Raw genomic sequence first — 20,963 nt, forward strand, 5'->3', positions numbered from 1 at the left:
CCCTTCAAGTAATCACGTCCCCAGACTTAAAGAAAAAAGACGAGAAAGACAGCTGTCCAACTGGTACACATTTTTTATTTTATCCATCCATTAATGCCTGCTCTTCCATTTCACTTCTCACCCGCCTCTCATCCACCGTTTTCTGTTCCTTCCTTTTAGTCATCCATCTGTGACAACCTACACCTCCCTCACACACTTGAAGTTTGTCCATTTGTTGCCTTCGCTCACAGACAAGACATAGACTCACCCATTTTACATGGCTGTGCCTGTTTGCTCAGTGCACACTCACACACTCCAGCCTCTTCCCCAACACCACTCTCCCATCTTTCTGCTGCATAGCACCGACTGTATTTTGTCTTCTACATCGTAGGTGGTATCAAGTGTTTTTGGTTCAGACACGAGTCCATGATTTCCTAAATTTCCTTTCAATGCCAAATGCCAACTCACCGTGTTTTAACTGATATCATTCCATTGCAAAATGAAGAATTGGATATTTTAAATGCCTCTGCTGTCCATGTGTTAACTAGCATCCCAGTTACTTGGCTGACTTCCTATCACAGACATAATGAAAGATGAGCAGGAAGGGTAAGTTAAGGAGAATATTGCAACTTTCCATAATTTCACACTCTTCTTAATGAAGAGATTTTTTTATGAGTGCATTGCTAAAGGTTTAAAAATATATATGAACATTTTGTAGTAGCGAGTCCAAGTACTCTTATGTTAATGACAAAGAGCATAACCTGTTTGCCTATGAGCTAAAATAGGGTTGTTTTGTGTGTTTTTTCTCAATCAAATATCAGTTGAACATATTGTAATATCTGTGATTCCCTAAAATTGAGTTGGAGAACCACAAGTACCCACTAGATTCCAGGGTGACTGCTGAAAATACCCAGGTCAAAAAAGTGCAAGTGCAACCAATGACTCTTTGATACAAAAAGGCATCCAAATGTAATAAGTTCAGCTAAACTAAATTTCAAGTCTTTCAATTAAACCATACAAAATCATCACCTCTTTTATCAAGGAGCTACAAAATAGAAAAGAAAATGAATTTTTGGTGGCTTCATTACCTGAAATCATGATGAAAAAAAATTATAGATATTGGTTTTAGTGTAGGTGTGCAGTGTAGTTTTTTCTTCTAAATATGGCATTAACATGGCACATTACAAACTTTTGCCCAAAATCTTTTTGCCATCACTTGACAAGAAACAGTGAAGTTTTTTATTCCAAACGTCAAACATCTGGACAGTTTTGGGAAAGTAATAGTATCCCTTTATTTTGTTCCTTGATGAATCCATTCAAGTACTGAATTTACTTTGACCACGGTAACATGTAGTGAAAACTTGACAGCTCTTCAAACTGAACTTGTATCCACCCACTGTCTCCTCTCCCTCCCAGCCAGAAACTTCATTCTTTTTCCATTTCTTCTTGTGTGCCTGTTTCTTTTATGCCTTAGAACTGGAGCCAGGGGTGAAAAATCTTGCGACCAGCAGCTGAATATTGCAAATATAGGCTTCAGCTACAACACAGAGATTCCACTTCATGGTTACTCACATTTCAGCAATCCTTTGAAAATCCAGTTTCTTTTTCAAGTTTTGCTAATTCTGTCTTCCGTCAGACTCCTGCCACTCTCTCAGCCTGGATTTCACCGCAGACAGTCACCACCCCCTCCAGACACTCCCTCCTGTTGACTCCTCTCTTCCAGTTCTCCTGCTCTTTTTGCCACAGCTCTTAAGCTTAGTCACTGACTCTGAATAAATTTTCAGGTAGCAGCTCTTTAGAAATCTTAACTTCCAACTGTATATGACAGGTTTCTGGGATTTTGAACTGGTAAGGTTATCAGCGCCATTTATGAAAAGGCTGAGCAACACTGGGGCATAAATCTTCTTCCTGCTGCAACTGCATAATGCTGGTTTAGCATAATATATGTATTTACAGATCTAGTTTTATATATATATATATATATATGTATGTATCATCAGCACCCTTTTCTAATTGAATACAATACACATTAAATGTTTTCCATCCAGGAGAAAGCAATTGATTACTGTTTTCTGCTACAGTATAAAACTGCTTACTTTGCCATTTTGACGGCTTCTGTTTTTTTCTCTTGTCCTCTCAAATAAGAGGCTTGGTAACACTTGATACATCTTGCATTTCTATGAATGTTCTCTTTTAAACGTTCACAAACCTTGCTGTTAATGGCATTTTATAAAATTGTGGAAACATTTTGGAAACCTGTCCTGAGCGTGTACCATGACATATTAGTCATTGTCATGTGCGCGTCATTGTCATGTAGGCGCGCTCCAACACGAAAACTGCAGTTGTGGTGCTTTCGATTGTACTCAGAACTCGGAAATTCTGCCTTCCGAATAGGAAGATGTAGGTAACACCAGACTGCAGATGAGCTGCATACAGGGCTGGACTGGGACAAAAAATCGGCCTGACCATTTTGACTAGAGCCTCATAAAGCCTTTGAATGAAAACAAATGCTGTTGTGACAGTGATGTACACTTTTCTGATGGTATATATGTATCAGTCTATCAATCGTTTGTTGTAGGATTCAGATAATAATTTTTTAAAAGCTAGATATTTTAAATGAGAATAAGAAAAAAGTATTTCTTTGTGCCCCCCTCTCCCTGTTAATGCCCTACCTGGCCCCCTGGCAAAACTTTGCTAGACCCGCCCCTGCACAGTTACCAGCTGTCAGCTACGTAAAAAAGGATCCTGGTGTTATTTGTCTCTCAGAAACAGTTCACAACTTCCCTTCAACTCATTCATGTCACTCATGTCGCCTCTGTCAGTGCGCCCCAGGGTGGCTATGGCTACAATGTAGCTTGCCATCACCAGTGTGTGAATGTGTGTGTGTGTGTGTGTGAATGGGTGGATAACTGGATGTGTAAAGCGCTTTGGGGTCCTTAGGGACTAGTAAAGCGCTATACAAATACAGGCCATTTACCATTTACCATATAAGAAATATTTTTTCCATTAGTAATTGACCAGTGTGTCAAATTTAAAACCCATTTGTCTTATATACATATAAGGATTTATCCAACACTTGGTAATCCAATAAACCTTAACTTAAAACATATATTTCTAACAGGCAGCTAGTTGTGCCTGTATCATCAATAGGCTGATAACATCAGCAAGTTTTCCCTCTTACGTTTAGTTAATCGGTAGGGGAATTATATTGTGCCTTTCAGCCTAAGCATTACCTCATCTCTTTTCATAATGCGGCAAGGCAAAGCTCAACAAGATCTGCAAGATTTCTTTAGTCTACCTATCTCATCATCACCACCCTCCAGGAGCTGACTGGCCTCGATAACCCCCCACAGTGAACATCCAACAATCACTCGAAGGATAAAGCTGGGAAGAAGAGATGGATTGATAAATTCTCAGTGGGTGTTCGGAACAAGTTCTGTTGAGCGAATGGACAACCGGCATACAGACAAGAGTTTGGCTAAAGAAAAGAAGTTACTGAAACAAGCTGAGCTACAGAAGTTCAAGCACATTAAAGAGGACTGGTTTGCTGCTTCTGTCTGTAATGAGGTAGCAGTGTGGAAGATTCTTAATGGCTTCACACAAATAAAACACTTTTGCTTCAGGTTAGACTTGTGAGATCAACAAAGGTTGAGAAAAACTAGTCTGTGAGGATGAAAGATGAGGTGAGAATAGAGGATCTGTCAGTTAAGAAACAGACACAGAGGGGAGAGGGATGAGGCACACAAGGGAGGCAGATGGACGGACAGATTGAGGGAGTGTATAGCTTTAGCATGATTGACTTTGATGCCACACTCACAGGTTTCTCCGTATTCTACATCTTCTGCATTCCCGTTCCCTTACCCACTACTCTGCCTCCTTACAGCTCCAGTTCTCCAGATACAACCAGGACACCCAACGTGACCTTATTACACAGTCAACCCAGTCAGAAATTTACAGTTGGTAGTCAAGTCATACATAGAAATGTCTTTTTTTTTAATTTTCTCCACCTTTTTTTTACTGAAAGAAGCTCAGAATACCCACTGAACACTGTCTTTCCAGCCACAAAGAACAGATTATTAGCTGACTTATGAACTTTTGACCTACATAGCATGATATTGTAACAGATAATGTTACTTTTTACTCTTTATCTGCAACAGTTAGCAAGCATATTCTCATGTCAGTTTCATAGGGTGGTAATATGCCAGTGTTATCTTACACTTTTTATCTAAACAGTATACATTTAATGATATAATGTTAAGAAAAATGAGAATGTTGCTTTAACAGTGTGCACGTGCTAGTTCAAGATAGTGAAAATGAATTGTGTTGTACAAGGGAACAATCACAGGTAGTCCAGTGTAAGTTTTAACATTGAAGTCAGCATGCTAGAAAAACTGTAGCGATATAGCCCACTTACCACTGGTAAGCGAAGAATTTTCATTCTGTGAACTGCTGCCTTATTTTGATGGTGGAGCGGTTTGTATGCGTGAGTAATCCCAGGATCTATATGGTCATGTGAAAAAGAAAAACATTCACATTAATGTGAAGAATTGGGAAGATAGGTACCACCCAGTTGCTGCTAATATAACACACTTGATTTATTCATCGTTGGTAAATGTGACCATCTCTATAAAAGCAGAAGTTTTGGCAGTTTACTGGTCCGCAGCATTCAGTTGTGTGTTAACACAATGAAAAGAAGGAAAGACAACAGCAATAAACCTAGAGAAGTAATTGTTGCTGCCCACCAATCTGGCATGGGTTAGCATGACTTCAAAGCTGTGCCTAAACAAATCGCAAGACGTCTGGTATAATGTCCTTTGGACAGATGAGTCCAGCGTGGCCATGATGCACAGTGCCATGTTAGGTGAAAACAAAGCACAGTATATAGCCACATAACTACCTCATATGAATTGTCAAGCATGTTAGTGGATGGGGTGAAAAATTGCTTTGTTTTGAAGTGCAGTTAACGTTGAGCTCCTCTAAATAGCAAAATATACAGGATTCAGAAGTGAGGCCATCTGTCCAACAGGTCGTGCAACAGCTTGGTCCCAAAGATATTCAGAAAGGATCTATAGTAGAATCGCTTAAAAAGGGAATCATGGTATTGTACTGTCACAAACTGCAGAACTTAACCAATCTGAAACGCTGTGATGGATCCTTAACCCAACCTCAAATAACGAATGCCACAGTGTAAAGAATGTACCAGAATTCCTCAACACTAATGTGGAAGACATACACAAAACAATTACCTCCAGTTATTGCTACCAAAGATGGTTCTAAAAGCTACTGAATTATGTCATGTACTTAGTTTATCTACAATCTGCATTTGCATTTTTGCTTAGTTTTGGAGAAATAAACATTGACACAGTGGTATGTGATGTTATTCCGCATCCGAGTTTGTATTTTAATCATTTTAGAACCTGGTTGGAAGTACACATTTTTCATTATTTTGTCCTGATACACAAAACCTTAAAATTGAAAGTGGATGTTGGGTTTTCTTTTTTTCTCGCATATTGGTGCCAGGATATGAAGATCCAAAGAGATGAGCAGTTTTATAATGGTGTCATTAGATCTGCGGGAGATCCATGGCTATCTTAGACACTTGAGTGAAGAGAGGAGCTGAGCTGTCAGTTGGATCAGGTGGTACGTGAGAGTGCTGGACAGGTTTGTCATTGTAAAATGTATAGTGAGGGTGCTCCAGGAGCTCTTCAGCCTCGACCACTGGCAGACATTTGGCAGCATTCCAAGGGAGGCTGGGACACTGAGTCCAAATAGACCGAGCTCTGCTTCTCCATTGGTAAAACAGCTGCACCGTAGGGTGTTGTTGTTGACCGTGAAGCAAAAACTGGGTTGTGGCAGTTTGGTGATGTCATGGAGTGAGATTTGAACTCAGCCTTGAAATGACTGCGCAAAGCCATCAGACAATTTAGGAGAGAGAACTTATGCTATGCGCACAGTGTATATTTAATGTTCAAACACTGACCAATGGTGGCATCATGACCTATGCAGTTAGTGACTGAAAGAATGAGACTGCTGTTCCAAGCAGTGGGACTGAGCTTCCTGTGTAGGTGTCTGGGCTCAGAGGTAAAGTGACAATGATGAACTTGACATTTGTGAGGGGGTACACCTTGGTGTCCCACTAAAAGAGCAGCAAGAGGTAGTCGGAGAGATTGAGGTCTGGGCATCTGCTGCCTGTACCTCAAGAACCGGCACAGGATTGATGGACGGATGGATGGATGGATGGATGGATGGATGGATGGATGGTCTTCTCTTACTCATATGCCATGAAATGTTGTGCACACATTTATATTTCATGCAGAGACATGAGGGGGTTCTTTTTTCTCATTCTTGGTTTTTAAGAGTAAAAAGCATGTGAAATCCAGCTGTGGCCAATAGAGTATTCATTCATCTTTTCCCTCACCATTATGAGAAATCAAAGTGAGGAAATGCAAATGTAAAACCCAGACCCACTTTATAGGTTGAACAAAATACCACTGTGTGTATAGATAAGAAATAAGACCTAAGAAGAATTTTAGAAACATAGCTTTGTTACTGTATTGAAATGATCTATTTTCTTCCACTTTGAAGAGCCTCCCACAGCCTACACAGCAAGACGGCTCCCCACCATGGCCTGTCTGACACTAGGCTTTTGCATAGATTACCTTTCCAGTGTAATCACATCACATCTGACTATTCCTTCAGTGCAGTGTAATGTAAAAGCAGGTACATGTACAATTGTAATTATGTGTAGGCTTCACATCATGAAGAACTTCATTTAAAAGCTATGAAGTCAAAATATAAGTGTGATATAAAGCACATGCAGTCTTGAGCACTGGAGATGAAGGCAACTGGATTTCATTTGGGGTTCAAGACTCTTCTTGGTAAGACCATCATGACCTGGATGACTGAGACCCTACATAGACACACATATGCAACTGTTTTTATACACACATTATAATCTCTGATGGAAAATACATATTTTATTTCAGTTTTGAAGAAAATACTTTAATTGAAATAAACTAAACCAGAAGCAATATGTTTCATTGATTCAATATAAGAAGACCTGAACTCCAGGTGCCTGGTGATTTTAAAAAAAAATTGTAATCTACAGCAGGAACAAATTTATTATTTCTTAAAACAGTAACCCACCATTAAGAATCACCACCATTTACCAAGAGCTCCTAGTGATGGGCTATGTCATTAATTATGCTTATCATATAACCAGGTAGTTTCTGTCAAGGCTTCGAGGTCACATCAATAAAATCCAGGAATCATCTGTTAAGACTTGCAGATGACATCCTGAAGCTGAAACAAAGTAAAAAAGGGATCCCTCAGTGTGTTTGTGTTATTTCACTAGAAATCTACTACTTCTGTTAAGTAGATTTCTAGTGAAATAACACAAACACATTTAGTACTGTTACAATCCTGTTAACAGTACTAAATACAATATATACCAGTAATTCAAAAAATACACATTTCAACATCTTTTTAATGTAATTTTATTTTCATTTTTTTACTTCCCTACGCTTTATTTCTTGACTTTTTTTTTTAAATTTCACACGATAATTTGTGTTGCTTAAATTTTCTTTTTCTTCCATTTACTTCTCTTTTAACCTCTTTTAACTACTTGGGTTAAAAGAGGTCCTGAAAGGTGAACTAATGTTAAAAGTCAAAGTAAGCAAAAGAATTCATGTGTTGCTGATGGGACTTACATTACAGACTAGCGCTATTTAGTTATTTAGTATTATATTTAACAATTATTCTTTTCCACTCACCCCTGTTCTTCTTTTTCTCATCTTCCTTTTTTTTGTCTTCTCTTTTTACACTTTCAGACATATAAGTCCTCTGAATTTCCATTGACTTAAATTATTAGGTTTAACGAAACAGAAAAATAGTGCCACTTGGATTGATTGGAGTCAGGTGGGGCCACTTTAAAGAGGTCAGGTCCCTCCAACTGTCACTGCAAACTTTGCACATTGTAACTGCTGTGGTTTAAAGTTTGTAAGCCCTTGGACAACCCCTTAGTGCCCTGAGGCCTGGAGCAGTTGGCTGGCTTGCCTGATGGAATGTGGCACCTCTGTGCATGTCAGATAAACATTGGCCCTTGTTTATTAATATGTGCACAGAAGCATTTTTAACTTATGACAATAAAAAAATAAATAAACTACATACACAGAAATAACATTATATTTATAAATTATGCACACAAGTTTCTTTTGTTTTTATCTTCAGGAATAGATGTGTAAGTGAAAATAACTGTTGTGTAATCACAGACTACACAATCCTACAGTGTGCGCAGAATCCAACAGTGAAATCTGCACACAATTTACATTCTGTCATTCACTCATCTCCAACCATGTAAGGAAACATGTCTACCACCAGGTGAAGTGGAGAAAGTGGTGAGAGTTGCCTGCACCTCTAACCAGGAGAAAACTTAAACAATTGTTCCAAGAAGAAACAGCACAAGTGTTTCCAAGTGAAAGGTTACAGGTGCAAATTCTTTAAAAAGAAAATCATGAAAAACAATCTGAAAAAGCTCATACAGGATCTGGTCCTCTGACATGCTTACTGTACTGAGAAATTCACTATAATGAAAGTAAAAGTAAAGAAAATTAAGTTTACTTTGTGTTATTTAATTGAAATTTATTTAATTTTAATACTGAACATTTGGTAGTATATGGTGTTTTGAAAAACACAAAATGATTACCAAAAGCCAATAATAATAATTATTATACTCATAATTATAATGTGGTCATAATAGTAATAGTAGTATCAATACTGTTCTTTTTAAAGATTTGTGAAAGTTTGCTAAGACACAGATGACACATTTGTTCATAAAGTCTAAACAAATTCAGATATGAAATTGTTGATAAATCATTTATTTGTTTGTGAAACAAATAAACTGTTAATGTAACATGACGGGCATCGTGAGGCTGGCCAATGTGGCGCATGAAAACAGCATCAGCAAAAAAAGGCTGAGTTTGGACCGTGTTGCCCTAGGCCTTGATGTAAACTCACTCACTCGCTGCAGAATGACAACCAGATGTTACCCATCTCTCCTGGTGAAAAGCACCATGGACGCCGCAGGAAAAGTGCCATCTAAGCTCAGGGAGTATTCAGAGAGAAATCAATTTTTCCAGAGGGGTGACAGTAACAAATAGAAAATGGCAAAGATGAAGTCATGCACATTTATTGTGTGGCAGCTTATTTATTGTGTAATTGTTCAAACTGGTTCAACACATACACACACACACACACATAGATAGATAAATGAATGACTTACCTGATCAAGCTACACATTCCAGTCTTTTGAGTGTAGGCGAGTTATCAGGCATTGAAGATCCTTTGCACACCAACTTAAGTGCCTTATTAACAATTCTGATTGGCCTCTTGCACACTGCATTTAAAATCATACATCTAATTTTATCAGTGCATGAGGGGAAAAAAACTAGAAGTTGATTTTTGTTGTTGTGTGTTCTCATAATCCATTAATATAACAGTTTACAATTATGAATCTTCTTTTAATCTTTCATCCAAATGAAAAGAATCAAAACATTGTTGAAATAACAAATTCCCCACTATAAAAGCGATCCAGATTTGCTCATATCATCTGCATAATTCTGACATCTTCACACAAGATTGGCTACATCTGGGATGACGGGGGTAGGGGAGAGAAGTAATTGGCGAAAACAACCATTTTACAACTGGAACGCTTCCTTGCCAATTTTTTTCGGCACTTGGGACAGAGACAGAGATGGTGAATGAGAAAAAGAGACAAGAAGAGCTAGAGAGGATCGGGAAGAGACATCTGGGGTCTGCTGGAGACTGAGGAGGTTCCCAGCTGTCAGAGTTTCCCAGCTGCCCCGATGATCCTTCTCTGTGCCAAAGAGAGGAGTATGAGAATTCTTTTCTGCTGCCTAGGTCTGGAAATGAATTCAGATGTCCTTTGATGACTGTTTCACCTGATATTGTCCTAATATCTTCCTCATTGGAAGCAGAGGAGTTCCATATTTTCTGTTGAGCCCTGTCACAATCATTTCCACTCATATAAAATAGGTCTTTGAAAGAAGGCTTTGAATCCCAGGTGCTGTCCCATATGATAAAATGTCTTGAGACAAAACCAAGCTTTGAAGTAACTAATGATGACTGATGTCAACATTAAAAGTTCTTGCTGTCCAGATGACAAGGATGAGATTTATCTGCCTGCTGTCAGTCAGATTTGGCAATTCTTTGATCAAAAATGAACAGGGTTTAAAATATAGAAAAATATTCTCCCATATTAGGATCACCATGCCCAGCAAAACAATTTATGTGGTGCGATCAAAAAGTTCTGTGACTTTGCTGATAAAAAGCAAGAGCCATGTGTAATTTATATTTGGTCACTGTCCCCATTAAGATGCATTCCTTGTCCACCTTGCCAGTGCTTCCAGCACTTCTGCTGTTTTTAAACCCTTTCCAAAAATCTTTTTTCTACACATCTGTAACTGCTATCTCCTCCACCTTGTCAAAATAGCAACTCTTCAACTTGGATTTCATTTGGGGGGAAAAAGGATAAAATCACCATCTCCAGCAAGTGGGGTGGCTGGTGAGCGACTGCTATGTTGGATGTGCACGACTGGGAGCATCATAGTTTGGGTCATTTGTGGTGAATGCTCTCCCTGAAATACCACTGGATGTTACTACATAACATGCATCTGCATTGACAGTCTGACCCTCAGAGATGAATTTACTGTCAATGTAAATTAAATAAATAAATAAATGCTCATGCTGTTTCTGACCTGATGTGCTGCTGCCTTGGGCTTAGACACTACAGGTTTTTTCCCCAATTAAATTTGACGCAAAAGTTGTTGATTTATGGATTTCAGGGCTCTGGTTGAATTGCAGACATCAACATAGAAAAATCTGTTACTGAACTAAAAATACCAGAGCTCTGGGAGAGATGCACAATAAGAGGATCTTGATAGTGGCCAACTTTAAATTGGATACATGGAGAATTCTGCAATCTTTTGATTAGAGGTGAAAGGAGTGATCCAAATATCGGTAGTATCAATACCAACATTGGTATTGGATCAATACTAGCACTCTCGGATTTATACTCTGTCTCTATCCTCTAAACCGAGTATGTAGCCTACTGAATTTCGTTAAATGAATTTTCTTTTAATTAAAAAACATACCCTAAACATGCACAATTAAATATTTTTGAACATTTTTGTTTTGACTGTCATGTCTGTTTTATTTATAATCAGTATTACATTAAAACAACAGAAGCTGCTTTACAGGCACATTCACATTTCAGGTCTCCACAAGAAAGTTTGAAAATACATGAAATGCTGATAAGTTGGTTTTCTTGTTGTACCTATTGTAGAAAATAAACGTCACAGTGATTTTGTTGTTATCAAAATGTATTCAAAACTTGCAAATTGGTGATGATTCCTGACACACTGTTCTCCTCTACATAAGCTACCTTTATAAGTTAAAAGTATTGGTATCTATATCAGCAATATTGGCCCTGTATTTACTTATCATATCCATACCAAAATATGCAATATCACACATCACGAGATTTGATCCTGTCTCTTAGACAAACAATATGAAAGAAATCTTGCTGGGTTTTTTAAATATAAAAATAATCAGCATATCTACAGTGAGATTTTTTTAAACTAAAATCAAAAGTTTTATGAATGCAAAACAAAATCTTAAACTTAGTTTAGTGGAGATAAACATGTACTTGACATAAACACGTGTACAAGTATTGTGAAAACAGTGACTTGTGATGAGAAATGAATGATGCAGCGATGGTGGAATGCACAACGAATGTCAAAATTAGGAACTGGCTCCAAGAAGATATCAAAAGAATGGGAGGCTAGAATGAATACAATCAGGGCAGGAATTGTGACATCAAACGAAGAGAAACAAGACCACCACCTCATCCAGGAAATGTTCTCTTTCTCTTTTTCTCTTTCTCTTTCAGGCTTTGCTCAGTGCCTCTTATGTAAGTCCTTATTCAAACATGAACATCTGGCTTAATTGGCAAACGCCACTGTAGCGTCTCAGTAGGCAGTGACTCACTTATTTAAAAAATAGAAATTGTCACAAAGCTGCCCATTTAAATTGTATATTTGTAAACCCTATGCAGGTTTTGGTGATAAAGTATTGTAAAGTATGAGAAACAGATTGGAGGACGATATAATAAGATTGGGAAATACCAATTAACTCCAGAGGAGTCAGCGATTTATGCCAAATTTAATCAGAGACTCTTGTGGTACACTTGCCAAATCTTACAGGCTGTATGTGTGCGCTTGCAAGATGTTGTGTGCATGTGTGTTTGTTTGTGTATTACTACATACTTGTATCACTAATGTTATACGGACAATAATATGTTTATACAGTTTTACTACAGGAACTCCCTTTAATGTACAAAAAGCAAGGCACCTTAAAATTATTCAAAAAAGCTCCTTGTGAAGACTTTAACATAAAGGGAAAGGTTAGGTTTAGGTTAACAGCAATGATTTTCCTAATGGATGCTTTAGTCTCCAAGAAAGAATATCCTATGCTTGACAAAACTATGGCTTCTTCCATGTTTCAAGTTCATAATCTGAAATCCTCCCAAAAATATTAAAACCACACCCAGCCAGTATTAGCAGCTCACTCAGAACAGCAATGTGCTATGACCAAAACATGTGACCTTGCCCTTTTTAATTAACTCCATACAGTGGTCACTTAATCTGCAAATGCAACCTGAAACCCAGTTCCAGTGCCCATCTGCAGGCAGGCAAGCAGGTGGGGGTCATCAATGCAGAATTAAACATAAGTAAATAAATATAGCAGTTATTGCCTAATGTCTCTGTGTCTAAGGGTTAGCCTGTCTGCATCAGTGTGCAACGTACCCCTATTGCCACAGTACCATCGGAGCTGTAAACAACCACTGCAGACACAGTAAAGGCTGTGTCTTTATTATGTGCTACACTGTGCAACGTATAAATCATTTGGAAAATTAGCTTAGAGACTTGATTTGCCGTATGTATAGTTGTTCGTCTGTGTTAGTGTTTCTAAGCACACCATCATGCGCTTCCTCAGTGTAACAGGCTGTCAGGGGGGAAAGCAGATGTATAGCACTCCAGCAGTGAGGTTGCGGATGGGGTGGGGCTGAGGGGGATTGGTTGGGTACAAGGCACCCAGTGGGAGAAGCTGGCACAGATGGAGCCCCAGACCCACTGAGCAGCATTCGATGTCAACTGCACTGCTCAAGAGAGCCCTTGGGATCCACGGGGTCTTTGGCAGACACAAGCTCTCTCTGTTTTAGTCACCAATTAGTTTAATGGAGCAAAATCTAAAATCACTTGAGACCAACACAACTATGGAAAAAAATAATAACAGGGGGAATGGGTTTTTGGTCATTACTCAGGTTTTAGTCTAATTTGGGTTAAACTTTTACATAAAAACAAAGACAGAGATTCAATGCAAGAGATTTTATTTGTAGCAGTATTGAAGTTATAGCTGCTTGCAAAATGTTTGGACATGCTTACAATATAAATCATTTATCTACTTTAGCTAAAATGAATTTCCTTTGCTTTTATCAAAGTTTAATAGTGATAGATGTGACACTCACTCTTTTCATGATTCAGTTGTTATTAAAAGAGCAAACGATGGTGTGGTACTGCCAGGGGGGAAAATTATTATTATATAATTTTTTTCTTGATTTTCACACTAAAAATGCCATTAAACACAAATACCCATTTGTCCCTCAAGTCGAATGCCTCTGTCTGTTACCTTTACCCGCTCTGTCTATTCTGCATGGAGTACAAATTGCTACAATGACTATGAAAACATGGAAGCAAGTAATGCAGCCAATTACACTCTTTTTATTTGCTGCATTATATGAAGGCCGACAAGGTTCAAGAGTGTTTGTCTGTGTGTGAAAGCGCATGCCCCTGCAACTCTATGCCAAAGACTGTATATCGGTGCATAGGATTTACAGGACACATTTCTACATTAAACACTACAATTACGAAGACTAAAGACTAAAGAGGCTAGAAGATTTGTAAAAGCCTCACAAATTAATGGTAGAAAACCAGTAAGAGAATTTCCTCAGCAGTCCTAGTTTTTCATCTTTGCCTTCAGCATCTGTGCTGCAACAGACATCACACAATTTCATTTCCGTTAATTGACTATTTTGAAGTGGCACAGCAAGAGTTTTCCATCATCATATTGTCAGGAAACAGCTGCCAGCTGCACAGTAAACCTATAATGCAATCAGCTACTTTGTGGCGGCCTTCACGCTCTCATTGTGTTAGGCATTGCTTAGACTGCTAATGCCCCTTGATTGGTCAAAATACGCATTGTATCTGGCATGATGTTTCCTCAGTTCATTATGGCCTTAATATATAGTTGCATTTCATTATTGTTTTGTTTTGTTTTTGATGATCACAAGATGAAACGTGGAACATATTTTTATACCGAGCACACCTATGCAAAGAAAGTATGAATCAGTAACAAATATCACTTTTTAAAATCAGCTGTCATGGTCCTCCAGTCCTCCTGTGGGTCTTCACTGTTTCTCTCTCTCTCTCCATTTGTGTGCTTGCTGCTTTGTGTGTGGGTTTGTTTACCTGCCTGACAGGGGCGGGATCCTCCTGGGATCTCCGCCCCCTCGTGGAGACACCTGAATCAATCAAGCACCTGTGGACCATCTGGCAATCAGCTGTTTGCTATTTAAGCTGGGACCTGACCTTTAGTCTTCGCCTGAGTGTTGGGTAACTGTGGTAGTCTGTAAGTATCTGCTTCAGTTTACTTGCTGAAGATTTCTAATGTGTCTTTTCCTGTGCCTAGGACGGCCCAGTGGAGTTCTGAGAGAGTGTTTGCTGCTTGGTGGAGTTAGAAGATTCTGTTTGGGACACTGAGAGGATCGGGGACTTGGATTCATGGTATTGAACCATAGTTTGCTGTTAGTGCAGCTTCTGTGTGCCTTTGAATTATCCCCCAAGTCTCTAAAGTTCTTCCAAAATATTTATCTGTTGTCAATAGCTGTTTCCGGGTCCAAGCTCTGCTTCAGGTCCCAAAGTCAAACAAACACTGCGGCATCACTGGGAGTTAAAAACTATCTAAATTCTTTCACTTTAATAAAATGATCGGTGTGGCTGCTCTACCAGGTGTAACAATGAAGTTTAGCATCCAGGCATCCATGAAAACAGAATTTATGAAATTTAACGGAGTTTAAAGTTAGCAGGAAGTTAGCTCGCTAGTTTCCACCCAAACATAATAGACCATGTTCTGACTGAGAGGTTTCTGAAAAAATTAAAATGTGTAGCTTTGCTATCACTTCTGACATAAACAAAGACAGGAAACTATACAGCAGCGACTTTTATAGGGTTACTGAAGTTGGGCCTACTGATGTATAATGATCAGTGTTGGGTAAGTTACTTTAGATTAGTAACTTAAAAACTGCAGTTGTGGTGCTTTCGATTGTACTCAGAACTCGGAAATTCTGCCTTCCGAATAGGAAGATGTAGGTAACACCAGACTGCAGATGAGCTGCATACAGGGCTGGACTGGGACAAAAAATCGGCCTGACCATTTTGACTAGAGACCGGCCCGCCATTATAGGAAAAATCATAAAGCCTTTGAATGAAAACAAATGCTGTTGTGACCAGAGATGGGCAGTAACGCATTACAAGTAACGCGTTACTGTAATCTGATTACTTTTTCCAAGTAACGAGTAAAGTAAGGGATTACTATTGCAAAAACGGTAATTAGATTACCGTTAATTTGCTGTAGGAACGCTGCGTTACTGCGTTACTAAAACCATGATTTTTTTTTTGCGAGAATGTCTCATGACAGTGACGTAAGCGAGTGCAACGTTCGTGACAACAGCTGTGTGCAGATCAACAATGGATCATATATCGAGTGCGGGAGAGAGTATGAGCGTGCAGCGTTTAAAGCGTGGAAGTACTGACCTTACTTTGAGTTTGATTCCATAAAAAGTGACAAAAACATTAGCGTCCATCGTGCGTGGGAAGAAAACTTCTTTTTACAGCGAAAAAAACCCCTAAACTTCCAAGCAAGCACCGAATGCGCAACGACGTAATGGGAAATTCACAGAGAAACTCGCGGATTCTTCAACTGACCGCTGCGGCACACCTGCACCAGGGTAAACCTCCGCCTACGCCACTCCTGCTGTATAGATGAAAACAGAGCAACAGGACCACTAGTCTTTGATTTTATTTATTTTCTGCTGTGTTTTACTTGCATCTATTTGAAAGACTGAGTGTAAAAACAAAAAATATTTTATTTCATCTGCTGCAATGTGCAGAAAAAAGGTTTAAATGTTAAACTAATTTCTTCAAGTCAGAGAATGTTGCATATAATTAAATTTTTGCTTGATGCATAAAGTTAAAAGATTAAAACTGATAAAACAAGTTAAAAAAAGAGACTTTTCCATTTGATTACATTTTGTATGATGGATTATGTAGAAAAAGTAGAATTGGGCTGACAGATCTATCGCTTTATCACCTATTCAGGTTGTAAATCGTGTTTTTAAAAAGTAACTAAGTATTTAATTACTTTTGAAAATAAGTAATCAGTAAAGTAACAGGATTACTTTTTTGGGGAAGTAATCAGTAATTAGTTACTGATTACTTTTTTCAAGTAACTTGACCAACACTGGTTGTGACAGTGATGTACACTTTTCTGATGGTATATATGTATCAGTCTATCAATCGTTTGTTGTAGGATTCAGATAATATTTTTTTAAAAGCTAGATATTTTAAATGAGAATAAGAAAAAAAGTATTTTTTTGTGCCCCCCTCTCCCTGTTAATGCCCTACCTGGCCCCCTGGCAAAACTTTGCTAGACCCGCCCCTGCACAGTTACCAGCTGTCAGCTACGTAAAAAAGGATCCTGGTGTTATTTGTCTCTCAGAAACAGTTCACAACTTCCCTTCAACTCATTCATGTCACCCATGTCGCCTCTGTCAGTGCGCCCCAGGGTGGCTGTGGCTACAACGTAGCTTGCCATCACCAGTGTGTGAATGTGTGTGTGGATGACTGGTTTTGTAAAGCGCTTTGGGGTCCTTAGGGACTAGTAAAGCGCTATACAAATACAGGCCATTTACCAGGCCATTTACCCAAAAGGTAAACCTGTTTCTCCATCACCTGTTCAGCTCTCATGATTCAGTAAGGACATCTCCTGGTTTCAGCTTCATGTTTCCCTCTCACCAGATTACCAAACCGATATCATGACCAGCAGCTTTTACACCTGTGGCTCCAACAAACATCAGCTGATACTAGAAAGTAATATTAAATAAATTCTAACAACAGCTGACCAAGCTTAAACGTGCTGCTGTTGTTTAACACGACCTCCACTGGTTTCTTCTTTCTGGCGCAAAGTGGAGAATAAACAAATGAGAGAAAAGCCGATCAGCTGATCATTGATCAGCAGAGATGGGCAGTAACGCGTTACTGTAGTAACGCGTAACGCGTTACTGTAGTTACTTGTAACGCGTTACTTGTAACGCGTTACTGTAATCTGATTACTTTTTTCAAGTAACGAGTAAAGTAAGGGATTACTATTGCAAAAACGGTCATTAGATTACTGTTGCTTTCCCGTAGGAACGCTGCGTTACTGCGTTACTAAAACCGTGATTCTTCGCGAGAATGTCTCACGACAGTGACATAAGCGAGTGCGCCGTTAGTGACAACAGCTGTGTGCAGATCAACAATGGATCACATATCGATTGTGGGAGAGAGTATGAGCGTGCAGCGTTTAAAGCGTGGAAGTACTGACCTTACTTTGAGTTTGATTCCATAAAAAGTGACAAAAACATTAGCGTCCATCATGCGTGGGAAGAAAACTTCTTTTTACAGCGAAAAAAAACCCTAAACTTCCAAGCAAGCATCGAGTGCGCAATGATGTAATGGGAAATTCACAGAGAAACTCGCGAATTCTTCAACTGACCGCGGCACACCTGCACCAGGGTAAACCTCCGCCTACGCCACTCCTGCTTTACAGGTGAAAATAGAGCAACAGGACCGCTAGTCTTTGACTTTATTTCTTTTCTGCTGTGTTTTACTTGCATCTATTTGAAAGAGTGAGTGTAAACACAAAAATATTTTATTTTATGTGCTGGAATGTGCAGAAAAAAGGTTTAAATGTTAAACTAATTTCTTCCAGTCAGAGAATGTTGCATATAATTAAATTTTTGCTTGATGCATAAAGTTAAAAGATTAAAACTGATAAAACAAGTTAAAAAAAGAGACTTTTCCATTTGATTACATTTTGTATGATGGATTATGTAGAAAAAGTAGAATTGGGCTGAAAGATCTATCGCTTTATCACCTCTTCAGGTTGTAAATCGTGTTTTTAAAAAGTAACTAAGTAACTAAGTAATTAATTACTTTTGAAAATAAGTAATCAGTTAAGTAACGGGATTACTTTTTTGGGGAAGTAATCAGTAATTAGTTACTGATTACTTTTTTCAAGTAACTTGACCAACACTGTTGATCAGTTTCATGATTGAAGTAGGAGAGGGAGGGGGAGAGAAGTAACTAACGCGTTACTTAATAACGCGTTAGTTTCTACACTGATAATGATGTGCTACGTGGTGGCTACCTATACAGTTATGTTAGCATAATATAAACACTAACATTTCCACTCGATAAAAGTTAGTGTGAGGGTTCCTGATGGTTAGGGGCAAATGCAATTGCATGGCAATTGTTTACAGACAGGATGCTGTAAACAAGCCAAACTTAATCAGGAGAACAACTGAGTTAATCCATCCACAATACGAGCTTAGTCATTAATATACTGCTGCATGAGCAAGGCTGTAGTTACATTGTAAAACTGAGCTTTAAAATAAATAGTGGTAACAAAAACCAAGAGAGGCCGACAGTGATCACTGCCTTTTTAGGGGCTTGTTCAGATTAAATGGAACAAGATGCAAAGCATTAAAACATGTTAAAAACACAACAGGGTTAATAAACACAGAGTAGCTTGAACCCGTAAGCAGGGTTCATACGTCATCACATAAAGACCGGATAAGGCGTTGTTAAGATATTAAAAAAGTGCTTAATTTATCATTTATAAACTATTAATCCTCCTTAGTATATAATTATTAAATACAGAAAAAAAGTTTCTTCTTTTTAAAATCATACTGCATATACAATGTGTTCATTGTGTCATTTAGAAAGTGTAAGTAACTGCTGAAGTCGAGCATTCAGTAGCTGTAATTCTTATGATATGATAATCAGTTTTAACCTCAAGTAGTTAATTTTACCTCCTGCAAATTTCTTGATTGAACCTTGTAAACTCGGTCCAGTTATATTTTAAGTAACTGGGGTGCTTCCATCTCTCAGAATCTCAGTAGGGGCTTTTGTCTTTTGAGCATCGTTTCACATTCTCAGCACCAAAAGAAGCTTTTAAGTGTCTTTTTCACTTCTAAGAAAGACAACAGCAATGTAAGGATGAACAGATGCTGTGTTGCTGAAAGGATTATATTTCTGATGGTGCAAGCCATCTGCACCGCCAACTACTATTCGAGGAGTCTGATAGTAAGAGATTCTTCTAAGTGTGCTCTGTAGATTTAGTTTTATGCAAATGGGTTTTACATTTGTCACATTATCTATATATTTCTTTATTATATGGCTTATTTATGCAAAGGCTTAGGGGTTAAAAAAAGTGGATTGACACTGTTGAGGCAGTTTGACACTTTACAAAGTTGGGCATTAAAATTCTTGTTAAAGAATCATTATAGCTGTGAATAAACAAGGGATCTCACTGTCAGTAGACAACATTATCCATATTTTGTTAGTAAAGTCCGACACTTTATCAAATATAAATATTCTGCTACATTATAATCAACAGCCAGTGCACCTTAACAATGTGTTTCCATTCTTTGCCTCCATATATTTGTGGTTTTATTTGTGTGTACCATCTTTTTTATTTTAATGAGTAATGCCCTGAAAAAGTGATGGCTACACATGACACAGTTTAGTCTTAAGCAAGAAATAATTACCACTCTAAGGATTGTCACAGTCTGACTGCCTACAAGGACTCTAATTGTTTTTGACATTTTTTTTTTAATTGCAGCACATTAACACATCTTTAGTTGTCAAATGAAGAGGAGCTGGCTGAAAACGAAACAGGAGGCAGATTGCACATGACTTGAGGAAATATGGATAATAAGTAGGTATTAATGCAGGGGAAAAATGGTTTCTGAGCATTACTGTGATAGCATCATCAGTTTGTTATGTTGTTAGAAAAAATGCAGTTGCTAATACTTTAAGAGGGCAATGCCATACATAGTAACACTTACAAGATTTGTGCTAGGCAGTACTTTCAGTGCACATAGCAGTACATAGTTGTTGAGCTCCGGTTTTGCATAACTTTATTTGAGTATATATTTGAGTTGGACTTACATTTAGATCCTTTGTGGTGACAAATGTGAGCCCTTTATCACTATGAATAGTAAGGGATTTTTGTTTAGGTCTTAATGTTTTGGAGTCATCATTGGACAAAACTAAAGCTAAGCCAATCCTTCCACGACTTTTTCCATATCAATTTTTTATTATCTTTTGAGTAAATAACAAAAAACAATAACAGATATAAATATATTTTTACCAGGAGAAACTCTAAAGCTGATCAATTAAAATGAACAAGCAAAAACAAGTAAAACAGAAGAACACAATTCCACAAAGCTGTTTTAAATACAAAACAGAAAAGGTCCCCAAACCCAAAACAGCAACCCAAAACTGCTCCAAACCAAATAAAACCTTTGGCTATAGCTAATGCATGTATTTTGTGTTGTTATATAATGGTATTCCACAAATTAAGAGATTACTAATTATCAAAAAAAAAACAAAAAAAAAACATGTAAATACAGCTGCACTTTGCTGCTTTTAATCTGCTTTTAGCTTTTAGCAGGTGGTAATTAGTTTAATCCAGGTGATGCAGAGGGGATTTCTACTTACCTTACTTTTCTCTCATTACCTGTT

General features: G+C 38.1%; 1 long non-coding RNA gene across 2 annotated transcripts; it reads left to right on the plus strand.

Annotated features, from left to right (window-relative positions):
- Window positions 1-505: 505 nt before the first annotated feature.
- Window positions 506-20,146, plus strand: LOC309690189. 2 transcript variants are annotated; one of them, XR_014271644.1, is made up of 3 exons: window positions 506-585; window positions 14,806-14,900; window positions 20,059-20,146. It is a non-coding gene; the product is annotated as an uncharacterized lncRNA (long non-coding RNA). The 2 variants fall into 2 exon arrangements; XR_014271645.1 differs by lacking the exon at window positions 506-585 and adding an exon at window positions 14,582-14,729.
- The last annotated feature ends 817 nt before the right edge of the window (window positions 20,147-20,963 follow it).

The sequence above is a fragment of the Aulonocara stuartgranti genome, assembly GCF_965226115.1.
Source record: "Aulonocara stuartgranti genome assembly, chromosome: 15".
In the NCBI taxonomy this organism is placed as follows: domain Eukaryota; kingdom Metazoa; phylum Chordata; class Actinopteri; order Cichliformes; family Cichlidae; genus Aulonocara; species Aulonocara stuartgranti.